Genomic DNA, 11,014 nt, shown 5'->3' with positions numbered 1-11,014 from the left:
GCGGTTTTGCGAGTTTGTCTTTAAAGGAATTACAATGAAGACTAAAGCTGATATTCACCTTTAAAACAAACAAACGTTACTCTTCCCACTCTTCCCACAAAAACTCAATACTTTCCAACCATGACCATCAGCTCTAAGAGCACTCCTGTTCCTTTTATCTTAGAGGGCTCAATTTTCTAGGTTTCCTTATGCTTGTAAAGGCAGAAAATGTATAACAGAACCGTTAAAAAGAAAACATCAAAAGCCAAATAAGATCTCAAGTCTTTAAAGACAGGCTCTTACCATGTTGCCCAGGCTGGACTCAAACTCTTGGGTTCAATCGATCCTCCCACCTTAGTCTCCTGAGTGGTTTGGACTACAGGTGTGCACCATCACACCTGGCTGTAAGTCATTTTGAATGGACTTGTCTTTTATTCTCAGAGTAAACTGAGAACACAACAGATTTAGGCTTCATGAATAAGGCTAAAACCTTTAAAGCTTAAAGGAGGAAAGGATCAAAACTATATACAAAAGACACCTTGATTAAAAGTGAATGTGGCCAAATATCTAAGATGTGTGCATGGGGTATTTGATAAATTAACAAATTCAGCTCTAACTTTTAGAGAAACAAGTGACAGTGGTTAGTGATTTGATACAGTTTGGGTGTGTCTCCACCCAAATCTCATCTTGAATCATAGCTCCCACAATTCCCACATGTTGTGGGAGGGAGCTGGTGAGAGATAATTGAATCATGGGGGCGGTTTCCCTTATACTGTTCTGGTGGTAGGGAATAAGTCTCATGAGATCTGGTGGTTTTATTAAAAAATTTCCCCTTTTGCTTGGTGCTCATTCTCTCTTGCCTACCACCATGTAAGATGTGGCTTTGTTCCTCCTTGCCTTTCACCATGATTGAAAGGCCTCCCCAGCCATGTGGAACTGTGAGCTAATTAAACCTCTTTCCTTTATACATTATCCAGTCTTGGGTATGTCTTTATTAGCACCATGAGAACAGGCTAATGTAGCGATGGATAAAAGCAAGTGCCTAAGGAGTCCTAGCTAAGGCACTAAGACACGAAAAGGAAATAAAAGGTATACAGACTGGGAAGGAAAAAAATCAAACTGCCTTTGTTCACAGATGACATAAGCATCTATGTAGAACATTACCAAGGATAGATAGAAAAGTCTTCTGGAACTGATAAGCAATGATAACAAGGTTTCAAGATACAAAGTTAATATACAAAAGCCAATTGTTTTCTATATGCCAGCAATGAACAAATGGAAGTTGAAGTTAAAAATACATTGCTGTCTACATTGGCACTCAAAAGGAAAAAAGAAATACATAGGTATAAACCTAACAAACCGTGTACCAGATCTTTATGAGGAAAACAAATAAATATATACATATGCAAAACCCTGATGAAAGATATCAAGGAAGAACTAAATAAATGGAAAGATATTCAACACTCATGAATAGGAAGAAAATATTGTCAAGATCTCAGTTCTTCACAACTTGATCTACAGCTTTGATGCAATCCCAATAAAAATTCCAGCAAGCTATTTTATGGATAATGACAAATTGCTTCTAAAGTTTATATGGAGAGGTAAAAGACTATCTCAACATGGAAGGAGAAGACCAAAGTTGGAGGACTGATACTACTCAACTTCAAGACTTATTATAAAGCCACAGTAATCAAGACAGTGTGGTAGTGGTGAAGAACACATAAATCAATGGAACAGAATAGAGAGCCCAGAAGGAGATCCACAGAAATATAGCCGATCTTTGACAAAGGAGAAAATTGTGCTGGAACAACTGAACATCAATATGCAAAAATGAATCTAGACACAGACCTTACATCCTTTACAAAAATTAATTCAAAATGGATCATAGACCTAAATATAAAACAGAAACCTAAAAAACCCCAAAAGATAACATAGAAGAAAACCTAATTGACCTTGGGTATGATGATGACTTTTTAGGTATAACATCAAAGTCATGATCTGTGAAAGAAATAATTGATAAGCTGGATGTCATTAAAATGAAAAATGTCTTCTCTCTGAAAGACAATGTCAAAAGAAGGAGAAGACACACCACATACTGGAAGAAAATATTTGAAAAATACACATCTGATAAAGGACTGCTATCCAAAGTATACAAAGCACTCTTAAAACTCAACAATAATAAAATAAGAACTGAAATTTAAAATGGGCAAAAGACTTGGACACCTCACCAAAGAAGGTATACAGATGGCCAGTAAACATGTGAAAAGATGTTGCACACCATATGTCATTAGGGAATTGCAAATTAAAACAAGACAACATAATTACGTAGCTATTAAAAAATGGCCAAAATCCAAAACATTGACAATAGCAAATGCTAGCAAGGATGTGGAAGCAACAGGCACATTGCTGTTCATTGTGGTGGAAAGGTTCATCGCTGGTGGGAAAATAGTGTTTGGAAGACAGGTTGGTAATTTCTTATAAACCTAAATATATTCTTGCCATATGATCCAGCAAGTGAGCTTCTTTGTATTTATCCAAATGAATTGAAAACTTATAGCCACACAAAAACCACATGGATGTTTATAGCAGCTTTAATCATGATCTCCAAAACTTGGAAGCAACCAAGATGTCTTTCTATAGATGAATAAACTTTAGTATGTCCATACAATGCAATATTGCTCAGCATTAAAAAGAAACGAGGTATGAAGCCATGAAAAGACATGGAAGGTGGTCTCTGGGTTGATTCCATGTCTTTGCCATTGTGAACAGTGGTGCGCACCTGCAGTCCCAGTTACTTGGGAGGCTGAGCTGAGAGGATTGCTTGAGTCCAGGAGGTCAAGCCTGCAGTGAGCCATGATTTTACCACTGCACTTTAGCCTGGGTGGCATGAGACCCTGTCTCAAAAAAAAAAGAAAGACATGGAAGAACCTTAAATACATACTGCTAAGTGAAAGAAATCAATCTGAAAAGGCTACATATTGTATGATACCAATTATACGACATTATGTAAAAGGGTAAAACTATGGAGACAGTAAAAGGGTAAGTAGCTGCCAAAGATTACGGGGAGGGATGAATGAATAGGTAGAGCACAGAGAATTTTTTTTCTGGACAGTGAAACTATTCTACATGATACTAACAAGGGTCGATTTACACTTATCAAAATATATATATATACTTTATACATTTATGCAGTATTACTATACATTATATACTTATCAAAATCCATAGAATGCACACTCCCCCAAGAGTGAACTCTAATGTAAATGATGGATTTTGGGTGATAATGATGTGTCAATGTAGGTTCATCAGTGGAAACAAGTTTAGGACTGTAGTGCAGGATGTTGCTAGTGGGGAAGGTTTTGCCGGGGTGGGGACATATGCAAGCTTTTTGTACTTTCTACTTAATTTTACTGTGAACCTAAAACTGCTCTAAAAAATAAAGCTTATTAATTAAAAAACAACAACAACAACAAATACCTGATGAGAAAGACTGGCCTCCATTGTGCTGGAGGAAGTTCTAAGAAAAAGAAATTGCAAAGAAATGAAACGACAAAGGTGCCACAAATTATGCCTAATGATTACTTTTTTGGTTGAAAACTGGGAATTTCTGCCTTCCTAACAAGGATGAAAAGTCAGATAATTTGTGGTGAGGACTCAAAAAGAACTTCAAAAAGTGGGATAAGAAGGTAGATTAGGGTCATCTGGCTATATGAACTAAAGAAAATGAAGGCAGATTATAGCCTGAATCTTTCTTTGGTACTATTGCAGCCAAAAACAAACAAAAACAAAAAAACCTCTCTAGATGTATCTGTAAGGTAGTAAGATATATGCAGGCAGTGTGTGTGTGTGTGTGTGTGTGTGTGTGTGTGTACAAAACACACACGTTTCTCTGCAGAGAACTTGCTTATTTGTAAGGGTAAAGTGGGAGGCAGAGGGAGCTGTTCTGCAGCAGGAGAAGGAGAGGACATTCATATGGCCAAGAAACATGAAAAAAAGCTCAACATCACTAATCACTAGAGAAACGCAAATCAAAACTACAAGGAGACAACATCTCATGTCAGTCAGAATCACGATTATTAAAAAGTCAAGAAACAACAGATGCTGGCCAGGTTGTGGAGAAAAAGGAATGCTTTTACACTGCTGATGGGAGCATAAATTAGTTCAACCATTATGAAGACAGTGTGGTGACTCCTCAAAGATCTAGAAGCAGAAATACCATCTGATCCAGCAATCCCATTCCTGGGACAATACCCAAAGGAATATAAATCATTCTATTAATAAAGATACATGCATGCATATATTCATTGCAGCACCATTCAGAATACCAAAGACATGGAATCAACCCAAATGCCCATCAATGGTAGACTGGATAAAGAAAATTGTGCACATACATACCATGGAATACTATGCAACCATAAAAAGGAATGAGATTATGTCCTTTGCAGGGACATGGATGGAGCTGGAAGCCATTATCCTCAGCAAACGAACGCAGGAACAGAAAACCAAACACTGCATGTTCTCACTTATAAGTGGGAGCTGAACGATAACACATGGACACATGGTGGGGAACAACACACACTGGGGCCTGTCATGGAGGGCTGGGAGAGGAAGAACATCAGGAAGAATAGCTAATGGATGCTGGGCTTAATGACTAGGTGATGGGTTGATCTGTGCAGCAAACCACCGTGGCGCACATTTACCTATGTAACAAACCTGCACATGTACTCCAGAACTTAAAGTTGAAGGAAAAAAAAAGAGAAGGAAAAGAAGAAATAAGAAAGCATTTAGGGAACCTCCTTCCTTTACCTCTCTCTATAAGGATAAGCAGCTGCAAAAGTCTGATGAGCAGCCTCCTCATCAGTTGCAACCAGAGTTCTCTCATACTGCTATGTTAAATGCAAATATAAAAGATGAGCCTTTGCTTTCATTTGATTCTTGATATGGGGGTGACAACTTTTTGGAAGACTGAAAAGTATATGACAGTGATTTCCTGTTAAAAGTGAGAGAGCTTCATTGGGCAAAAACAAACAAAAGAAACCTCTGAAAGGGAAAATGGGTGGAAGCAACTACAGAAGGTTCAATAGGTAGAAAATGAAGCCCCAGTTTTTCATAGAGAACAGGATAGAGGAAAACAAATTGAGATAGTTCTCACTGCCTTCCACAGAGCATGTGTTCTATATACTTTGTTGAATGGATGTTACAAAGACAACTGGACAACATAAAATGTTTGAGATAATGGTGTCATGATTCTTTCTTTTTCTCAAATTGGACCAGAAAGACTGATCAGACCAAACCTTCAAACTGAATTCCAGGAACTACAAAGTCTTCAGCTCATCATACCCACTCTGCTTCCCCAAAAGTAGAGCCTGAATTGTGAGTCAGGGCTAGCAAGGATGAGAACAGGTAACCCATACGCTAAGTATGGGTGATTTTTCTGATCACAGAGGAGAGCTACAAAATTTTGGAATTTAGCCAGTTTCCACAACCACAATGATTAGAAAAGAGAGACCATCACTACCAAAATCAACAGTCCCCTGCATTTATGTTGTGTCCTTTAGACTTGTGGCAGGGCCTAAGTAGGAAGCTTTGAAAATGCATATCCTCTGTCTTGGGTCTAAGCTGGAGAAATTTAGCAACAGTATCTACACTTACAGGTGAAAATTTTCAGAGTGGTTGAAAATTGGTTCCTGAAAGCATGTGCCTGAAGAATTGTTTGAGAGCCTTATGAAAAGCCACATACCTAACATAGAAGTTGACCAGCCTCAAGGGTATGGAAAACCAACAGAACCAGGGTCTGTAAAAAGTACAGAATGCATGGCACAAATCCTGAGCTCACTGTTCACATCAGCATCAACCCTGAGACCTTTAACAAAAACCATCAAAAGGAGTCCCTATCCTCTGTGGTCTTTGAGGGAATCCAAGCCCCAAGGAGTCTGATTGTTCTCCAGTGACTGGCTGTTCCTTTGGAAATCCAATGCCTTTCCACAGTGCTCTTGAAGCCTGTTCTACTCAGCCATTCTGTCACTTGGCAGTGGCCTACAGGCTATTTTTAGTTTTCATGTTTGTAGACCCTGAAGGGGTCTACCTGGTACCTCCCCACCTCTCTCCATTATCTCTGTTTGTCCAAGAAAACAGTCACCTCAACTGCACAGGCTACACTCAGCAAATGTTTATAAAAGAAGCAAACAAGTGGATGGTGATACATGGGATGTAATAATTGCATTAAATGAGAACTGAATCTGTTCATCAGGGACCTAGTGCAGAGAACAGGGAGTGCCTCTCCATTTTGCTGAAAAACTTTGCTTCCTAAGTGCAATCCCACTAGCCAATCACCGATGGTGTGATGTTCTTTAACTGCTGCTCTGCTTCTGTGGGAAGTCAGCACCGTGGCTTTAAATGAAGACTTCAGCCCAGACCCCCAGAGGCTGAAGATCATGCCATAATTTTATTCTCATGTATATTGAGCTTTTTGAGCTTTCAGTAAATATTATACAGCAGCAGGACTTTCCTCATGCCTCGTAGTCTAGAGCTGAGTCCAGGGGGATTTAGTTTCAGCACTTGAAAAACCCATAATAGTTCTGTTAATTTAGGATGGCCATGCTTTCCTGGGATGACTGAGGCTAGTGCTGCTGTGCTGGATAAACATGGTGAATGGAGGGACAGTTGGTCTACAGAAATGGAAACGAAAAATAGCATGTAAGTTACTGCCAGGTGACAGGCTAGGCTGGCTATCAGCAGGCTCCAAGAGCCCTGCAGTGAGGTCCTGGATTTCTAAAGCAATAGCAAGTCCCTGGAAAATAGGCAGACCACTGGCTGGATTTCCTCAGTGAGCAGGAGTATCATGAAGGAGGTAAAAGGACACTCTTTTTTATGGCTTTGGTTGGAGTCTTATCAGGGTTGATGCCACCCAGATGTGCACTGAGCTCAGGGTCAATGCTGTGCATTCTGCATTTTTTTTTACAGGCCCTGGTTCTGTTGGCTTTTCATACCCTTGTGGCTGGTCACCTTTTATGTAAGGTATGTGGCTTTCCCTGAGGTTCTCAGACAATCTTTCAGGCACATGCTTCCAGGAGTCAATTGTTGACCACCTTGAAAGGTGTTTCATGAGCTATATCTTGAAAGATGAGTAAGAGTTTCTGTAATGGATAAAGGAAGAAAAATTATTCCAGGAGGAGGGAAAAAGCACACAGAAAGGCAGGCACACAGCTCTACAGGGACCCCACTGTGGCTTGAATGGTGTGAAACTTGCCTTAGTGCTGGGTACAAACAGGCAAGGAACTCTGCTTTCACATAAGAATTATCATTATTCCAAAGAGTTGGTTGGAAATAGTATGCTTAAAGTATTTGTTTAGAAGGAAATATATTTGGATTTCAGGAATTAAAAATAATCTGACCCAGAGAACTGGATATTCTGAGGACAGGGTGGCAGCCCCACCTCCTGATATTCATGACATTGTATAATTCCCTCCCTTAAGTAACTTGTCTTTGACCAATAGAATAGGGCAACACTGAGGTGTGTCACCTTCCATGAGTAAGTTACAAAAGATTATTACTGTGACTTGCTAGCTGACTTTCTATTGCCTTCTTTGTGTTCACACTTTTATGAAGCAGCTACACTGGAGAGGCCCACATGGCCAGGAACTAAAGGTGACCTGTGTCAAACAGCCAGTGAGGAACTGAAGTTCTCAGTCCAAAAGAGCATGAGGAACTGAATCTTGCCAACAATCACTGAGTGAGCTTGGAAGCAGAACCTTCCCCAGTTGAAACCTCAGATGAAACCACAGACCCTGGGTTGATACTTTGATTTTGGCTTGTGACAGAATGAAGCAGAGGACCCAGTTAAGTTATGCATTTTACTTTTTGTGTATCCATTGTATGTTTTTTGATTTGAGGTTACTACCATGAAGCTTTCATTTATTTTTTAATTTTTATTTTATTTATTTACTTTTGAGACAGAGTCTTGCTTTGTCACTCAGGCTGGAGTACAGTGGTACAATCCCAGCTCACCGCAAACTCTGCCTCCTGGATTTAAGCTATTCTCCTGTCTCAGCCTCCTGAGTGGCTGGGATTACAGATGCCCACCATGATACCTGGCTAATTTTTGTATTTTTAGTAGAAGCAGGGTTTTGCCATGTTGGCCAGGGTAGTCTCAAACTCCTGACCTCAGGTGATCCGCCCACCTTGGCTTCCCCAAAGTACTGTGATTGCAGGCATGAGCCACCACATGCAGCCCCATGAAGTTTTCAAATACTATCTTATAATTCATCATTTTAAGCTGATAACAACTTAACATTGTTTGCATAAACAAACAAAAAAAAAACTAATAAAAACTCTACACCGTAACTTTGTCCCTCTGCTTTTTTTTTTTTTTTTTTTTGCAGTGGCACAATCTCAGCTCACTGCAACCTCTGCCTCCTGGGTTCAAGTGATTCTCCTGCCTCAGCCTTCCAAGTAGCTGGGACTACAGGCGTGCACCACTTCACCCAGCTAATTTTTTTATTTTTGGTAGAGACAGGGTTTCACCATGTTGGTTAACCAGGATGGTCTCGATCTCTTGACCTCATGATCTACCTGCCTTGGCCTCCCAAAGTGCTGGGATTACAGGTGTGAGCCACTGCACCTGGCCTGTCCTCTGCTTTTTAACTTTTTGTTGTTTCTATTTATATATTATACTGTCTCTGTTTTGAAAAGTTGTAGTTATTTCTTTGATTTGTTCATCTTTTAGTCTTTCTACTTAAGATAACAGTAGTTTATACACCGCAGTTACAGAGTTGTAATATTTTTCAGTGTACTTACTATTACTGGTGAGTTTTGTGCCTTTTGATGATTTCTTATTGCTCATTAATGTCCTTTTCTTTCTGATTGAAGTACTCCCTTTAGCACTCCTTGTAGGACAGGTCTGGTGTTAATGTAATCCCTCAGCTTTTATTTGTCTGGGAGTCTTTATTTCTCCTTCATCTTTGAAGGATATTTTCACTAGCTATTCTATTCTAGGGTAAAAGCTTTTTTTCCTTGAGCACTTTATGTCATGCCACTCTCTCCTGGCCTGTAAAGTTTCCACTGAAAAGTCTGCTGCCAGATGTATTGGAGCTCCATTGTATGTTATTTGTGTCTCTTCTCTTTCTGCTTTTAGAATCCTTCCTTTATCCTTGACCCTTGGGAGTTTATTAGATGCCTTGAGGAAGTTTTCTTTGGGTTAAATGTGCTTGGTGTTCTATAACCTTCTTATACTTAGACATTGATATCCTTCTTTAGGTTTGGGAATTTCTCTGTTATTATCCCTTTGAATAAACCTTCCACCCCATCTCTTTCTCTATCTCTTCTTTAAGGCTAATAACTCAGATTTGCCCATCTGAGGATATTTCCTGGATCCTGTAGGTGTGCTTTATTGCTTTTTATTCTTTATTCTTTTGTATTCTCTCTGTATTTTCAAATAGCCTGCCTTCAAGCTCACTAATTCTTTCTTCTGCTTCATCAATTCTGCTATTAGAAGACTCTCATACATTCTTCAGTATGTCAGCTGTATTTTTCAACTCCAGAGTTTCTGCTTGATTATTTTTAATTATTTCAATTGCTTTGTTAAATTTCTCTTTTAGAACTCTGAATTCCTTCTCTGTATTATCTTGAATTTATTTGAGTTTCCTCAAAACAGCTATTTTGAATTCTTTGCCTGAAAGATCACATATCTCTTTTTCTCCAGGATTGGTCCCTGGTGCCTTAGTTAGGTTGTTTGCTGAGGCCATGTTTTCCTGGATGGCCTTGATGCTTGTGGATGTTTGTTGGTGTCTGGGTATTGAAAGGTTATTTATTGTAGTCTCTGCAATCTGAGCTTTTTGGTACCTGTCCTCCTTGGGAAGGCTTTGCAGTGCTTCAAAAGTACTTGGGTGTTGTGATCTAAGCTTCTAAGCTCTATCTGCATTAGGGGGCACCCCATGCCCAGTAATGCTGTGCCTCTTGCAGACCTGTAGAAGTAGCACCTTGGTAATCTTGAATAAGACCCAGAAGAATTCTGTGGATTACCAGGCAGAGACTCTTGTTCTCTTCCCTTACTTTCTCTCAAATAAAGGGAGTCTCTGTCTCTCTCTCTCTCTGATGAGCCGGCTGGGGGGTGGCTCACAAGCACCCCTGTGGCCACCACCACTGGGACTGTGCTGGGTCAGACCTGAAACCAGCACAGCACTGGGTCTTGCCCAAGGCTCACTCTAACCATTACTTGAATTCTGCCTATGTTTGCTCAAGGCCCTAGGGCTCTACAATCAGCAGGTGCTAAAGCCAGCCAGGCTTGTGTCCTTCCCTTCAGGGTATCAAGTTCCTCCAAGCTCCCAGTGAGTCTAGAGATACTGTCCGGGAGCCAGAGCCTGGAGTTGGGAACCTTAGAAATCTACCTGGTGCTCTATTCTACTGTGGCTGAGCAGGCACCCAAACCACAAGAAAAAGTCCTTCCCACTCTTCTCCTTTCTACAGGCAGAGGAACCTCACCCCATGGCCACCACACTCCCAGGCTATTGCTGATGTTCACTTATGGCCCAAGGACTCTTCAGTCAGCTTGTGATGAATGCTGTCTGGCCTAGGACTCACCCTTCAGGGCAGTGGGCTCCCTTCTGGCCCAGGGCAGGTCCAGAAATGCCATCCAAGAACCAAGGCCTGAAATTGGGGATCCCAAGCGCCTGCAGGTTCCCTTCTGAGCCAGGCTGTGTCTAAAAATGTTGTCCAGGAACTAGGGCTTGGGATGGGGGCCTCACAACTCTGACTGGTGCCCTATCTTACCGTGGCTGGGCTGGTCACCAAACTGCAAGACAAAGTCCTTTTTTCTCTCTCCTTTCAAGTGGAAGGAAGGGATCTCTTTTGGAGCCACAAGCCGTGCTGCCTGGGGTTGTGGAGGGGTGGTGCAAGCACTCCCTTAGATGCCCTGGTTGGTGTCTCAGTAGGTCAAGTGCCCCAAGCACTTTACATGCCTGGATTGTGCTTACCTATCATATTGCCACCTGAGCTCAAGGAAGTCCTCCCTTCTCTTCTGTCCCTGCAGTGGACACAG

This window comes from Nomascus leucogenys, chromosome 8, assembly GCF_006542625.1.
Source record: "Nomascus leucogenys isolate Asia chromosome 8, Asia_NLE_v1, whole genome shotgun sequence".
NCBI lineage: Eukaryota > Metazoa > Chordata > Mammalia > Primates > Hylobatidae > Nomascus > Nomascus leucogenys.
Note: the sequence above shows the minus strand (reverse complement) of the source record.